The sequence below is a fragment of the Crocodylus porosus genome, unplaced genomic scaffold, assembly GCF_001723895.1.
Source record: "Crocodylus porosus isolate Cpor-Errol unplaced genomic scaffold, CroPor_comp1, whole genome shotgun sequence".
Classification (NCBI taxonomy): Eukaryota; Metazoa; Chordata; order Crocodylia; family Crocodylidae; genus Crocodylus; species Crocodylus porosus.
The window spans coordinates 10,943,695-10,960,373 of record NW_017728950.1 but is presented as its reverse complement, the minus strand read 5'-3'; the positions used below and the strand labels follow the sequence as shown (position 1 = coordinate 10,960,373).

The window sequence follows — 16,679 nt, the reverse complement described above, 5'->3', positions numbered from 1 at the left end:
GTTTACTTATACATAAAGTATACAAAGCATTGATTGTGTAAGCGAGAGAGAACAAATGTAAAGTGTTCTTAATTTAGAAACCTCAGATACATTCCAAAACCTTACTTTTAAACTCAAAGACAGAAATGAAGCATACTTTAGGGTAGATTTGAGAAGGAGACCTATTGGCTTTCATGCTGCAGGAAATGATAGTGACAATGCAAGGGTTGTGTATATATTTAAAATCTTAAGGAACTAGCAGCATTCTAAATAAGAGGTCAAACACTTTACAATGCAATCTACTTTGAAAGACGGCCATATTGATAAACAAATACAAAATACAAAGGGGAAATTTTCTGGCTGTTCTAAGGCTGAAGCCTATAACTGATGTATAATTTTACCAGCCTCCAGGAAGGGGGCAGGTCATAGACCTAATTTTAACTCCCTCTGGAGAATCTCTCAGTCTGGAAGAATCCCCAGACAGATATGTGCAAGTGCTTTTCTCTTCAGTGAGGCAACAGAAGTGGAGTGGGACAGTGAACCTTGCTCCACAGATTCACTTCAAATATTTATTTTAGTTCATTATTTCATGGATAAATGATTTTCATTAGCAGTGGTCTTATGGCCTTTTTGTAATTACTGTTTTCTAACTTGACTATTACAATACTCTTAAAAAAGAGGGCTGTAAATGTCCTAAATCCTATTGAAATGAGACTATGAAGATAAACCTATATTCTGCTAACTGTTTATCTACCTAAAGGCGTGCCTACTATTTACTCTAAAACAGGGCTATCCAACTTACAAGTACAGGTTGAACCATTGAGACCACTGCCCTGCAGGATGCCCCAAGGTAAGTTATGACCTCCCAGGCTGCTTACCCCATGAACATCCTCCCTCTGTTGCACCGTGTAATGGTGACACCCTCTTCACTACTGCATTGCATGCCCCTGACCTCCCACTATCATCACTGCAGTGCTTACCCTTGCAGGCACTCCACTACTCTGCTGCATGCCTATGACCTGCTCCCCCACCCCCAAATCCTTCCCACCTTGCAGTGCACTGAGCATCTCAGAATCACCCTCACCTTCCTGCACTGCTGCACTGCCCTGCTCCCTGGGGTGGAGACAGGAATTGGCAGCCAAAAGAGGGAGGGGTAGGCCAGAGACTGCAATAGCAGCTGGAGCAGTGGAGGGAATAGTGGCCAGGCTGGAGCCCACAGGCTGCCAATTGGACAGCTCTGCCCTGCAGCATTCTAAAATATGTTCTATTGTCACCTTGTGTACTCAGGCAAAGTCTTGTAATTTCAATGTAAGCCTTTGATTGAATAACTTCAAATCAGCCCAGTTGTTCAGAGATTTATTATTACAAAGCACATACAATGCACTGTATCTCACTGTACAAGGCATTTGAAAAACCTGATTTTTCTCTTTCATGGTACACCTCACACTCTGAGGCTTTTATACAACACACACACACACACACACACACACACACACACACACACACTTCATTGATAAGAAATCAAAGAAATAGTGTATCCCCGAGGGAAACTTGATAACACTGGGTGGGTCTGCATGTGCTATTAATTCACATTAGACTACACGTGTAAAATACTGCACAGTAAGCCTAATTATTGGTAAAATTCTGTGGAGTAAGCCTTCCCCAGGAGCACATCTACACGTGCTCCCTTGTGGGAGCAGATTTGCTCCCAACGGTAGCAGCCTGGTACAAGGATCTTCCTGCCCTGCTCTGCCACACTGCAGCAGCCAAGGGGAGCTCCAGGCTTCCCTGGGTGCCATCCTGGGGGCTGGCAAGGGGCACAGGGCCAGGAGAGCTCTGTCTCCTGGCCCCATGCACATAGGGAGGAAATCTGGTGTTCATGGAACCAGGAGAAAACTCTCTCTGCAGTGGGCAGTGGGCAGAGCTTTCCTGGCCCCATGCCCATTGGGGGACACAACTACCAGCAAGCCCCCTGCCAGGCAGGGTTTCCCTACCCAGCAGAGGGTTGTCAGGGACCTGTCCCAGGTGTGGGGCAGCTACTGGCAAGGCTTCTGCAGGATGCGTAAGGTGGGGGAAGGGAGCATGGGGCTTTCCAGCAGCTACCCTGCTTGGCATGGGAGATGGGATGGGGGACACAGAGTTCCCAAGTCCCACAGCTGATCAGCTTCCGGACCCTTGGGAGAGCCCAGATTGGGAACATAGAGCTCCCAGTCCCTTGTGGTTCCCTGCTGCCTACACTGACCAGGAGCAAATGCTCCTGGTCAGCATCTGCATGAATGTTATTGTGCAGTAACTACTGTGCAGTTAATCTAGTACCTGTATTTACTGATACTAGCTAACTGTGCAGTAGCTTAATTTACTGCGTAGTAAACGCACCACATGTATAGATGGTGATGCTTTATAGCACAGTAGATTTTTACCGTCATTGTTGCCTCTTCTGTTGTAGTGGCCATATCACAACTTAGACTCTATGTCCTTCTTCCTTTGTATTCAATATTTCTGTAACTGATACCAAAGAATGTAGTGACTTTGTATGTGGTCCAAAGAACCTCTTCTAAAATGTAAGAATAAGCAATAACATTTTATAGGCAAAATGATTTCAAGGAAAATAAATTAACACATTCTATTTTGCATTAAATTTTTCTCTTTTTCTAATGTGTAAAAAACCAATATGAATATTTTACCATTTTAGAGCCATATTCTTCCCTAAAGCTTGTGCTATACATCTACAGTGGTTAGTCTGTAAGGTGCAAATCTACCCTTCCTTGTACTTGAGTTCAGACTAGCATGACTAACTGTGTCTCTTATTTTTATTCCCTGTTGACTTCAGTAATAATCATGACAGAATATATTATATTAGAGAACACAGTGAAGGGTTCAAATACAGGCTATGGTGGCAGTCTCTGGAGAAGTAGATGAATGTATTGTCAGCTGCAATACTTATATCAGGTTCAAGTAGGCAGATGCAAAACCAAATTCATAGTGGTAGTTAATTACTTTAAAAATAAAAGTTTTATGCTTAAATATATATATATAGAAATATATTCTTTATTCTCAAACTTTAGGGGGTGCATCAACAATATGTAACAGTACTACATTGGGACTTACTGAAATATTCCATATGTAACTCCAATTTAAATAAGGCTATGTTGGCGAACGGTGAGAACCAGCCATTGCAAACTACATGTACACCAGTTCATCGAGACATTTCTGAGATACTGAATTGTACTTGTGAAACAACACTCTTATACCAATGAGTAAGGGAAGCAGCTGATGTATGCCATAGTTTAGATTAGGCACAGCAATATTTTTCCTCAGTTGTCTCAAATCTATCTGTAATGACTGCAAATATTTGGTTTGGTGTCTCAAACACATAAATATAAGATGTAAGTGCTGAAAGTAATAAAAGGTTGGCTGACAGCTTTTGTTTTAATTTTTTAAATAATATTACATTATCCTTTTTTAATTATTGGACCCTGAGGTACAATCAGTCGTGATGTTATATTGGATAAAACAAATCACGACTCAAGATCACAGACTCTAGCTGGGCAGTCACATGGATCTGTCTGTATCAGAAAGAGAAGCCATGCTAATTCCATACAGATGTGCTATTGCATTCCTGTAAATTTTCAGACTGAAAAGGAAATGCTAGTTACACCCCTTTTCCCTTACAGCCTAGGGTGGAACATTTCACATATTGTACATGTGTTTTGCACTCATAGAAGAATCTCTTTGACTTAATACTCTATTTTTAGCTTTTCACAGCCACACTTTTAATCAAATACTTCCAATCTCTAATTAAAGTGAAGCTGACATCTACGTTATTTCCCCTTAATGGTCTGTGATTAAATTGAACCCATTACTAAATCATGAGCTTGGTTACATCAGCCTCAATGGAATGACTGGATTTGCATTAGTGTAGCTGAGATCAGACTCTAGCCCACTTAGTTTATTTTGACATGTCTAGTGCTACACTTTAAAAAATTCTGCTTCCCTTAAGAAGAAAGTGTATTTTTACTTGTACTCAGTGTCATTCCCTAGGCAGTGTTGAAGGATTTGGGGGAAGTCATCATCATCATCAACAATCCCTCACTGTTAAGGATGACTGTTTTTCATGATTATCTTATCTGTGAGTCCAAAGATGTCTAACAAGGCCGATCTGGGATCAGCAGGTTCTCTTGCAACTTGGGCACGTGTTTCTTTGTGGGGTGAATGACTCTGGGTTCCAGATTCAGTCCAGATTGGGGGGAAGTACATGCATACTCAACCCATTCTGGAAAGGGCTTTGAAGCCTATGGATGACAAGCAGTAAATGAGTGAGAAGCATTATAGAATTGTAGTGTGAGAGGCTTTCAGGCTAGGAACTAAATTTAAGCTGGGATTTCTGCTTTTATAGATCTGAAGAAACCTTCAACAGTGGCAAGTGTGAACAGTGGTAAGACTTCAGAGATGCAAAGCAACCCATATCCACCTTCCCAACCTCACCAAAAGCCTGAGTCTTGCTAGAAAGGAAAGTGGCTAGAGCAACTGCAGAATGTGCCAGTTTGAGTAAGCCTAGCCCAACCCCTTAAAACAAAAGTCCTGTTTGCTCTGTGTGAACATGCAATATTCTACACCAACAGCGTATTTCGTAATAGAAAACTTTTCCCTATTTTTTTTGCCCAGAATTCCCAGCCAAACTGTGTTGAAGTGTGCTGTGTACTGGATATTGCTTTCCACTCAGAAAGACTCTGTGTCTACAGTAACATGATTCATGTTTGTAAATACAGTACAGTGAAACCTCTCTTAAATAACCACTCAAGGGACCCACAAAAGTCAGCCGGCAAATGGAAGTGGTCTTTAACCAAAGGACAAACAAAATTTGTCCTTGAAACCAGGGGGTACTTTAAAACACTTAGAGTGTGACTAAGTGGTTGGAATAGCACCTTCTCAGTCATCAGATTTTCTCTAAATGTATTTGCCACGTCATATCTTCTTGCTTTGACAAACATATTCACCTTACTGATTTTTACTTCTGTTATCACTGCAGAGCTAATGCAGCAATAGGACCATTTTCTGGAATCTTTTTTGTCTTAAGTGCTACCCACAGAATAGTTCTAATAGCAAAATCTTTCTTGTTGCTTATGTCAAAGACAAAAAGAACACAGCTCACAAGTTATTTTTTGGGGTCTAAGATTTAAATATTTCTTCAGCTGATGTGGACTGCAGTTCCCCCACTCTCAATACAAAGTTTCAATTCTCCCTACTCAGTAGGGATCCTGGTTTTCTCTGTTTGAAACCCAAATTCTTTTATTTAAAAAACCCAAATTCTCTGATTAAAACCCCCAAATCCATGTTTTTTCCATGAAACACCACTATATATATTGGTTTCAGTTGGACACAATTTTTTATTGATATAATTACAAATTTAAAGCAATTTGGAAGCTCACCAGTGCCTCAATCGTTATAATAAAATAAATTCTAAATACCTATATATTTTGGTGTTTCATTTTGGGGTTTTTTATTATAGAAAATCAGAGCTCCCTATGCCTCATTTGCTCAGAACATGGGTCCAGTTGTAGCTGTCACCCATTGTTTTGTGGTGCTAAGCAGCCCTGATATGCTGGTGCCCTGCCCCTGCCCATGCCATTGTCTCTCACTCCCAAGCCACAGCCTCCAGGTCCTGCCAGTGCCCCCCACTCCTGACCCACAGCCCCCTGGCCCTGCTGGTGCCCCTCACTCCCAGCCCACAGCTCCCTGCCCCTCAGTGTGTGAGAAAGAGAGTAGGTATGTGTGCACGCGCAACACGTGGGAGAGTTGGGGAGGCACAGGCAACGCAACGGTGGGGCATGTGCCCCCTGAGATTTCTGCACTCACAGCAGGGTGTGGGGCTGTAGTGGGGCTGGACCAACTCCAGGCAGCAGCTGCCTCTTCAGCCCAGTGGGCAAGACTCAGCTTGTGGGGGAGTGCTGCACCACCATGGGCATCAAAGTGAGGTGCAGCAGTGTTGGCAGCACAGAGTTGTGTCTCCTGCTGCTGCTGGGTGCCTCAGCTTGGCTGCCACGGCAGCGTGGCACTCCTTCCTGCACTGGGTCCTGCCTGCTAGGTCATGGAGGTGGGTCCTGCCCCTAGCTGATCTGGCCCTATTGCAGCCCCACCCCCCACCCTGGGTGCAGAAATCTTGGGGGGCATGTACCCTGTTCCCCCCCTGCTGAATTGTCTTGTCCCCACACTGCATCTCCTGTGCCCTATACCCCCTCCCACCTCCATAGACTTCCCTGGAGGGAGTTGCAGGAGCTGCTTTTCACTGTCCTGTCTAGCTGTCTTGTGCACATCTATGCGCACATGGCAACCCTGCATCCTGCTCTACTGAGCCCCAAGCAGCCCCTTTTAGGCTGGAACACCGCCAGCCTGCAAAGGGAAACTTGTGATTTCCTGCATTTTCTGCTTTAAAGGAGAAAACCTGCATTTTTCTTCAGCAAGTGGAATACCCAGATCCCTGCTGATGCGTTTCAGTAAACTGAAAAGTCAGTAATGCACTATCTTGTATTGCTGGGATGGGATGCTTTTATTTTACCTGTGAGACAGCAGCATCACTAGGGTGGGGTGAATGTGGCAACTACTACAGCCATTGACTTAGGGGTGGGAGGTGAAGAGGCAAAAAAGTGGCTGATGCCAGCAGCTGCATGATTGCAGTTGTAATCATGTTGACAACCAGAATACACTGCTGCCTGGTGCCCTGATCACTCACTCTGCTTTGTCCCTCCCTACACAGCTGCTGTGGAACATATCAATCTGGACTGATAAAATATGTTAAGATACTTTGCACAACCTATAGGCTACATAATATATTTGTTCATTCGGTTTCTTGACATGTTATAGTCTGGTATGGAACACGACATATTTTAACTTGAGAAAAATGTAATGTGAACAGGACTAGAAGTGGTCTCCCAGGCTATCTAGCCCAATCTCCTGCAATTGCAGCAAATCATTTACATAAAGATTACTAAAACCGTTCACTCTACTCTGCTCACATACCATAACCACAGGGTACATTATGAAAAGAATACCAAAAACAGCACCATGACCCTACAACATGCCACAGGTAACAAGGAGGGAGACAAGGGCACTGCCAATACATTTCTACTGTGGTGGCAAAGATGTAATATTACAGAGGAAAACAAAAGATCCTCACAGCCCTTGCCAATCTAACTTGGAGGGGGAGAAATTCTTCCTGACCTCAAATATGACATAGAGATGGACCCTGAGCAGAAGAATAATATCATCTAGCCAACTACCTGAGAGTTTTCTAAGTTTCAGCAAAAACTGTGACAGGCCCAGTGATGCTAGAAGTTGTAGTTATGCATCTGTGCCTGGAAGCTTGTCTAAAGTCTATAGTTGTTTCAACAAAAGATATCACCAGAAAACTTTGCTTCTTTCTTTTAAAAGCATTTAAAGCAAATAAAAGATCAGATATAGTTCTCATGTTTCATGTGATTTTGGATCCATTGCTGCTACTGTACTTGCAGATGGCTTCTCTGTCATGTAATACCTTTTTCTATCCATAATTGTCTAAGACAGAAGCTGGTAACCTTTTTAGGCTATGGGCTAGAGTGACTCAGTTTGTGTCAGAGATAGTAGATGGGCAGGCACTAGAACCCAGCCATTGCCACCACTTGTGCCTGCTTCAGCCAATTTTCACCACAGAGGCACATGGAGATTGCCTGCAGTCCACACTTCTCCCCGTGGTAGTGTAGAAAAAGTGACTGCTGCCAAAGCTCCACATCCTTGGGTCTGGATTAATTGACTCCATGGGCCGAATCTGGCTTGTGGACTGCAGGTTGCTGGCTCCATAATCTAAGATGACTGTTTCTTCCCAAGAAGGCTAAGTACAGAGGTTCACACCTTTAAACCTCACAATGGTTAAACAATGTGCTCTACTTGCCTTTGAAAAAAGACTTCATAATCTATATCTAAAGTAATGTGTGTCTAAAGTAATCACACCTCTTCAGTGGGTCTAACAGTTATAAACTACGACATACATACTTTGTGCTGGATGCTAATTTGCTTCTAGCTAAAGATCAAGTTGTTGGTTACAAGCTATATCAAACGTTTTGAGTCGTATTTAATGTATTGTGTACTCTGAGTACCACGTGTGGATCCTGGCAGTTGCAGTGATGTGGTTGTGCCCCTTTTACAGACCACACTGCAGAAGCTGGAGCTGGGGGCTTTTTTAAATTCCCCAAAGTAGCCTCCCTCCCTTCCCCTCATGCTCAAGAGAACATCCCTTCCCCTTCTCACCCATTCCCCCCTCCTTTGCCCACTGCTGCTGCTGTTCCTACAGTCTCTGGCTGCTCTAGGGGTAGGGAGAGCTCCAAAGCTGCTACTCCTCTGTCCAGCCTGGCTGCATGGGGAGCAGGGATCAGCCAGCAACAACATTGGGTGGGTTCCTCCTCCCTGCCCAATCCCCCTGGGCATTCCCCACTATCTCAGGAACAGACTTAAGAAAGGCGACCTGCCTGCTGCCACCACCGCTGACGCTATCCTCAACTAAGCCCCTCTCTGTGTGCAGCTCAGCTTATTTTTAGAGGTGGGGCCAAAGTAGCTCTGGAGTGGGGCAGAAGTGGCTCTGGAGCTCTCCCTACCTGCAGAAAAGCCAGGGACCATGACATTGATTGGCAGAGAAGGGGGGAATGAAAGGAAAGAGGAGATGTGCTGCTAAGCATAGAGGAGAAGAAAGAGAGTACTGGGGTGGGGGAGAGGAGAGGATTCTTACCTAATTTGAGGACTTAAAAATTAAGCCCTTGGCTGCTGCTCTTATGCATGATCTGATTGTCTGCCTGCCCTGTGGTGGGGGGAAGCTGGGAGTGGCATGCCACCATCCCTGCAGGACCAGCTGCTATCCCTCACCTCCTTTTACAAAATCCTGGATCTGCCCATACCGGCACCATGAGTTTGGGCACCCAACTGAAATCAACTGAAAAAGTAATGGAAATTTAAAAACTGAAGTTAGGATTCTTTTGATTTGTATTATGATGTTAGAGCCTTTAAAATACCACTTTACAAGGCCACAACAAACTGAGATATATAGAGACGTATGAAAGCTAAAATTCTGATATGAGGAAAGAATTTAACTGCTGGAGCTTTAAGAAAAAGTGCCAAATACCATAAATCTTGTGTTAAAATTATGTGAATTTGCAACACTGCCAACTGTTGGAATTTCCTTGGGTCTGTAGTAATTATGATCCATTAGGCAGCTCTCAGTTATTTCCTGCATCCAAAAATCCATGGAAGGTAGTAGGATATTCTCATGACTGGAGTCATCCTGAAGTAAATTCTTGATAGACGTTTAGTAACATTAGGAATAGGCATTGGAATTATTTTTGAAAAATTAGTTTGATGGTGGCTTGTAATTAAGTCTTAAAGATGGGAGCTACCAAGGTGGTAGGCCTCAATACAAATTTCTACATTGACTCAATAAATAGTAGAAATCTTCCATAAAAAGATTTTAACATTGTATAGCAACATTGGCTGATACTAAGAAATAAAGGAAGAGGGAACATTTTCAACTGATTTATTTTCAAAATACTAAGGAGGTATCCAGGATTTTAAAACCCAGTTATCTCAGAGTACAACTATAAAGAGTTAATACATCTTTTCAGCCACAACTGAGACCTTTGGCTCCCTTTGCATAGCACTACAAAAACCCTGTAAAATATCAACATGTCTAAAAATATTTACTTGCCTTTCTGGGAAAAACCTTGAAACTAAAAACAGATTTAAGGTTTATCCTTCACTCATTGCATTTAACGAGCAATGGAGGAAGAATGAACTTCACTTCTTTTCACGAGCTTTAGTGTAAGAGGTTTCTTTGGAAGATTTCATTAATCTCCTTTCCAGCCTTTCTTGAAATTTTAAAAATATACCAGTACCCACTGAGTCCCTTAAGTGAGATCAATTTAAAATCTGTAATAGGATTCTGCTTTCCTTCACCTACACAGAGCTTAATTCTAATGTAAAAGTAGTAAACACAGCATCACTCCTATGTTTAACACCAGTCTACAAAACTAGATAATATCATGATATACTATGGAAGTATATCAAACTTTCAACTCATTAATGAAAGTGAAAGGTCTTTTAATTTGATGGAAGTGATTTTTCATTAAAATTGACTTATCTTACTTTGAACTACTGAATAAATATGAGGTGCTGAAGAGGAGGAAAACAGCAGTCAAAATTTGGACTCCTGTTTCTTAAGAACTGATGTATTTCCCATTAACTGTTAAATGGATTAAGCCATATTTTGCAAAAGGGGAATAATAATTTTCTTCCTACACACTATCACTAAAATCTAAAAGACAAAAAGTTGTTACTGAGTCAGATCCAGCCCTCAGTTAAATTAGTATAAACCCAGTAATCTTGATTTACTTGAAGGTCATTTCATTTTGAAACTTTCCGATTCCATCCAACATAAAAAGGGGAGGGTGGGGGGAGGAAGAAGGTATGGTGCACTGAAAGAAGTTAACAAAGACTGAGAACATATCTAATTAAAGATGTCAATCTGAATAAAAATGAGTTATGGGTTGATTTTTTTTTAAATCCAGAAATGGAAACTGAATTTAAGAGTGTTACTTCATATTTACACTTGGAAAAAGTGAGAACAGAATTTGGCAAATATTATGGAATGCATTTGGTTTTCATTAAATATTAATGGCATTAATACATCTACACTGACTCAAGAAAAAGTTTCAATCTTTTTTCACCAAGTGATGTAGCAACAAGTACTTCAAAACCTCTTCACCTTATTAATGATACAATGGCTTCTTGAACTATTAAACTAGATACAAGCAAAACATAAAAAGATTTCCTGAGGAAAGGAAAGTTAACAAATGTAAATGCAATGTTTGCTTACATGTGTAGCCAGTATCCAATCTCCATCTCAGTAGGCACATCTACACAAGCTATTAATTCAAAGTAGGCATACTACACAGTTAAAATACTGCTCAGTAAGCCTACTGGGGAGCACATCTACATTAGGGCTGTGCAAAATTTTGCTGGCTCCTTCGATTCAACACTGTCTTGACTCATTTTGAGCTCAGAACAGATAAACCGAATCAAAACGAAGGGTTTTCAAACAGCCTTGAAACAAAACGAGGCTAATCAAAACATTTCAAAAGTTTTGAAATGTTTTGAGTTTCAAAGCAGCCAGCAGCTAGGTGATGGGAGACAGGGGGGAACCAGGGCTGCACTCTCAGCAGCTCTGTAGCCTCATGTTGCTCAGCCAGGAGCACAGCCCTGGCTCTCCCTGCCTCCCACAGCTGGGCTGCGGGAAGCCAATCACAGCACAGGAGAAGGGAACTGAGCCTGGGCTCAGTTTCCCTTCCAAGCACTCCGATCAGGCTGGCGAAGGCAACTCAGCCCAGTTGAACTGAGTTCCCCTCTCCACCCCTACAATTGGGCTGGGGAAATGAACTCAGCCCAGTCAAGGTGAGTTCCCTTCCCCAGTGCTAGATTGGGCTGGGGAAAGGAACTCAGCCCAGCTGAGCTGAGTTCCCCTCCCCAGCACTCAGTTCCCTTCCCCAGCTCCCCAGTCTCAGGCTGCAGCACTCAGCTTCCTTTCCTCATCTGACAGGCAGATCAGGGTCCACAGCCCTGGGAGGACTAGCACAGCCCCTGTAGCCCTCCCGGGGTTGCGGGCCTCCATCTGCCTGCCGGATGAGAGAGGCTGTTTCAAGCTTCCCCATTATAACGTATGGGTGAAATGTCGAAACAGCATCAAAACAGCATCACTGTTTCAATGAAATGAAACAGAACAGCAGTTTTAAATTGAAATGAAATTCAAAACAAAATGCTGTTCCGTCAAAACCTCGAAACTCAAGTTGAAACAGAATGGTGCCATTTCACACAGTCCTAATCTACATGTGCTCCCTCTTGGGAGCTGAGCAGCTTTACTCCTCATGGGAGCAGCCCAATACAGGGCTGCTCCTGCCCTGGTCTGCCCCCTGCATCAATCAAGGGAGCTCCAGGCTCCCCCTGAGTGCTAGCCCAGGGGCTGGCAGGGAGCATGTGGCCAATCTGCTGCAGGCCTCTCCCACCCTGTGCACCCTGGGCCAGCAGGGCTTCCCTGCACAGTCCAGGGCTGGCTGGGAATTGTCCTGTTCTGGGGCTCCAAGCTGTGTGGGAGACTCTCCAGCTAGCCATGGGCTGTATGAGGAACTCTCCATGCAGCCTAGAGCTAGCTGGGATCTGCCCCAGAATAGGCTTGGGAGGAGTGGGCTTGAACCTGGTCCCCCAGTTGGCTGGCTCCCTGCCTGGGCCTGGCTATCACCCCACCTCTATATGACCCCTGAGTGGGAGCTGGCCACAGCTGGCCCAGCTCTGCACATGGATTCTGCTGTCCCTGGCCCCATGGAGAAGGAAGGGGACATGTGCTGAGTGGGCTGGACAGTGCCTACTCTTGTCCCTGTGCCAGCCTCCAGCCTGCTGGCCTCATCATGGCATCTGGACCTGCAGTGGTATGGCCAGAGGCCAAGGTGCTGGATGCCTCTCCCTGGGGTCTGTGTCATAGGCACCTCCACCCCATGCCCCGCCCCCCCGACTAGTGTCAATGAACCAGTGTAAATAGGCTCATGGGGAAGAGGGTGCTTTATTGGTGGTGAGCATTGGAATTAGGCGTGGGGTCTGGTTTTGGGCAGGGAGGGTAGGAGAGCAGGTTTGTTGCTTTGTTGTGGAAGGAAATAAAGATTGGTGCTTGGAAACTGTCTGCAGTGTGAATGGTTCTGAGGGTGTGCTGTGGGCCTGAGGTCTGTGGGTGGCTGGCCAGGTGCCCTATTGTGGGGAATGGAAGAAGAGTTAGCCCACATGGTGCCCTGGCCCCGAGTGCTGGCTTTGTAGTTCACCCAAGACCTTGTGGGGGAGGGGGAATATTGTTGGTGCTGCTATCACAGCTGGCATTCTGGATGCCAGGCATCCTCCACCCACTGTGCCTCCTCAATCCAGGCTTCACGGAAGAGCTCCACCCAGGCCTCACAAATGTTGTGCAGCATGCAGGCTGAGGTGATGACCTGGGGGATGTTGGCCTCGGGAAACTTGAGGTGGGTAGTGAGAGTGCATCAGTGTCCCTTGAGGCATGCAAAGGTGCACTTGGCTTCAGTTGAACTGTGCCTGTTGTAGGTTTAGCTGGCCACTGTAGGGCCATGGCAGCAGCAGGTAGCTCAGGTCCCTGATGAGGAGGGGAAGGATGGTCTTGTTGCTCAGCTGCAGGTCCAGGACACCTGGTACGAAGTGGCTGCTATCAGGGTTGGTAGGGCAGAATTCTGGAAAATCTGGGTGTTGTGGGCACTGCCAGCCCAGCCAGAGCAGATGTTTGTGAAGGCAACCCAGTGGTCCACCACAGCCTGCATCATGATGGAGTGGAAGCCCTGCTGGCTGTAGTAGGGGTGATCCATGCAGGGTGGGCAGGTGATAGAAATGTATATCACATCCAAGGCCCCAATGCACTGTAGGAAGCCAAGGGCTCAGAAGCCCACCACCTCCTCCAGGGAATTGGTGACCTGGAGCACAGTGTGGCTGAGCACATCCTGGAGGGTGTCACAGACCTCCAGCATGGCTTCCCCAAGGGTTGCCTTGCCCATCCCAAACAAGTGGCTGATGTACTGCAGGCTGGTAGGAATGGCAAGCTTGAGGAGGGTGATGGCCACCTGGGCCTCTGTGGGGATGGTCTGGTGCATGGTGGTGGGCTGGCACTCCAGGTGTGGGCTGAGCTACTGCATGAGCTTGTGGAATATGGATCATCCAGAACTAGTCCAGCCACTGGTCATTGTCCCAGGAGCACTGGATGGTGCTGCCAGTTACAGCTGCTGGGGTGGGACCAGAAGTGGTGGGGCTGGTATCCCAGGAGCTCATGGCTGGCAGCTGTGGTGGCATCCATGTTGGTGCTGTCAGTTTTGCTGCATGGCAGGGTGGGATGGACAGGGTTGCAACCTACCAGGAGCAGGTGGCAATCATTGTGGCTGCAGAGCATGGTGAGCACAGGAGCAAGCAGAAGCCTGCAGTGCTAGTCATTGCTGCTGTGGCATGGGGAAGGAGTGTACTGTGCACAGGCTCTAGGGATAGCATCCTGGAGGGCTGTGCCAGCTGCACTGGGGCAGGGGGCATAGGCTGCTCCAGGCCAGAGAAGCATGTGGCCAGGGAATGAGGTGCAGGACAGCCTTTTAAAGAGTGCTCCTAGCACCTGGACAGCTATAGCTGGAGCCTAGGTCTCCCTCTGGCTGCTGTAGGGAGGGGAAGTGCAAGGCAGGAACAGCCCCGGACCCAACTGCATCCATTGGGTGCAAATATGCACTTGACAGGGCACATATGTAGATTCATTCCCTGGCAAAGCTTAATCCACCTGAATTTACTGCACAGTAACATTCAGGTGCATTAATTGCACATGTAGATGCACCCAGTTTACCTTTCTGATCCCATTATAATTTGCATGAGTTAAGAAGAGACACTTAAATTTATATTGCACTAGAAAATATATCAAATATACCTCTGTGTGACTATTATTTTCATAAGAGTTATATCAGATATGAATTTTCCCCATGACAGTATTTATGGAAAGAGTATGATGTAAAAACTTTGTGTATTAAGGATTATCTGACTTGAAAAGGCCTTAATTTTCTTCTGGTGAAATGAGTCTACTGTAAATACATTTTTATTCCAGTTCTTCTGTCCTACTATGTATGCTTTCAGTGTGCATTACCTTGACTTTTACTTCCGTGTCTTTTGCATTAACATTTTTGTAATTCCAAGTCATTAAGTTTGCCTCTCACACCTACACTTGAATATATTCTGAAGTATTCTCTGCCTTTCTTGCTCCTGATCTTGCTGATAAGGCATCCATACCTTCTAACATTTGATGCATTTTTTCTTTAAAGATTTTTTTCTTATACCATTAGGAACATTCCTTATTTTGTAGCCTCCAAAGGTAATCGCAACAGTATTTCTGCAGTATTACCTTCCTTGCAGCTCAAACTTCCAGGTTTTTCAAGAAAAATATTAATCACAAGTTTGCATATGCTTTTTGATGTAAGCTTTCTAGAACTATGGTGAAATCTTGTTTTAAAGTGAAAAAAATATACACTCAGCTATATTGCATGAGTGGAAAAGTATCTTGAGGGCTCAGTAATTGAAAGAATCAGGTCCTAATAATGTGAGTAGACCCACACTATTTGTCTGAATAAGGGTTTCCAGGAAGAAGTTTTTAATATGCATGTAGCAGGATGGGGTGTTAAGGGGTCATCGTGTTACCCCCAGGTCCTTAACTATGTCAGTCTTGCCCTACAAGCACCCTCATTCTCGCCCGCCATGTCTTGTTGGTAAGATAAATATAGGGAGGCTGCCCTTGAACTTTAGGTTTGGACACGGTCTGGCTAGATCCTAATAACCCTGTTGTTTCTGGACCCCTTGACATCCCACTTCACTGTGGACGGCTCCTGAGTCTTTCAGCTTATGGTCCATATGCATGGCTCCAAACACCCCTTTACCACACCCCAAGCTTTGCAGATGATATTGGCATTGTCCTGCCTAGGCCTCATTATAATTCAGCCCCTTGTCGGCGCTGGGCTCTCTGCAGCCCTTGTTGCTGTGCCTCTTAGCTCTGGGCTCTCCACAGCCCTTGTCGCTGCGCCCCTTGGTGCTGGGCTCTCCACAGCTCTTGTCGCTGCGCCCCTTGGCGCCGGGCTCTCCACAGCCCTTGTCGCTGTGCTCTCAGCGCCGGGCTCTCCACAGCCCTTGTCACTGTGCCCCTTGGTGCAGGGGACCCCACGCTGCAGTGGGCCCCTCAATGAGGCCTCCTCCTTCCCCAAATAGCCTCATTCAAACCACCAGTGTTATCAGACAGTACACAAACAACAGCCAACCACCATGGGTCCCTGGGCTGTAACGTAATGCAAAACTCTCATCTTGCTCTGCCACTTTAAAAGAGTATAACTCCCTCTCTAAGGTTTGGTGCCTAGTAGGCAAGGATAGCTTATGGACTCCTGGTGTCCTCTTTGTTCTAAGGGTAGCATATCTGCTGGATACCACACCTCTGGGCCCTTCCTTCCTGGAGGCTCCTTCCCCATCAGCTGCTGGTAGGAAACCAACGGCCTAGTCCCAGCCCTGAGGTTTATATGGGCCTACGGCCCTGCCTCCTCCAGCCAGCTGACCAGGTGCAGGTGTAGCCAATTCCCTCATTAACTGGTTGTCATGGCAAACTGCACCTGGGTTCTTATCTGGCTCATTGTGCTCTCTCCCCAGGCAACCTCTGCTCTAAGAGGAGTAGGCACCTTAGTGCCCTATGACAATGCAAATTGAAAAACTGCAGTTCAGGCATTATATGACTATGATAGAAAGAAACTCTCTTTTCCAAATGTAATACTGAGACAGCATAAAAGGATGACTTTATCTATTAAACCATGCTGAATGTGGATAATGTATGAATGAATGTGGTTCTTAGGCCTGTGCGAAGCTTTGGTTGGTGATTAGATATGGAGGAGTTTCGGCCCAATTCAGTGGCTGAATCTCCAAATCTGAATCAAATTGAATCAGGGGACCAATTAAAAGGTCCAAATAAATTCAAAGCTCTCTGAATCTTGATTCAGAGAGCTTCAATGATTTGGACAGTCCCCAGTGGCTGCAGCAGGGAGCTGCACCCAGACTTGGAGCTGGTAAGTAGGGGGTGGGAGAGTGGG

At 45.2% G+C, this 16,679-nt stretch overlaps 1 long non-coding RNA gene across 1 annotated transcript; it reads left to right on the top strand.

Annotated features, from left to right (window-relative positions):
- On the top strand, positions 1-5,272 carry LOC109323774. The gene is made up of 3 exons (XR_002104755.1): positions 1-829; positions 4,376-4,527; positions 4,645-5,272. It is a non-coding gene; the product is annotated as an uncharacterized LOC109323774 (long non-coding RNA).
- The last annotated feature ends 11,407 nt before the right edge of the window (positions 5,273-16,679 follow it).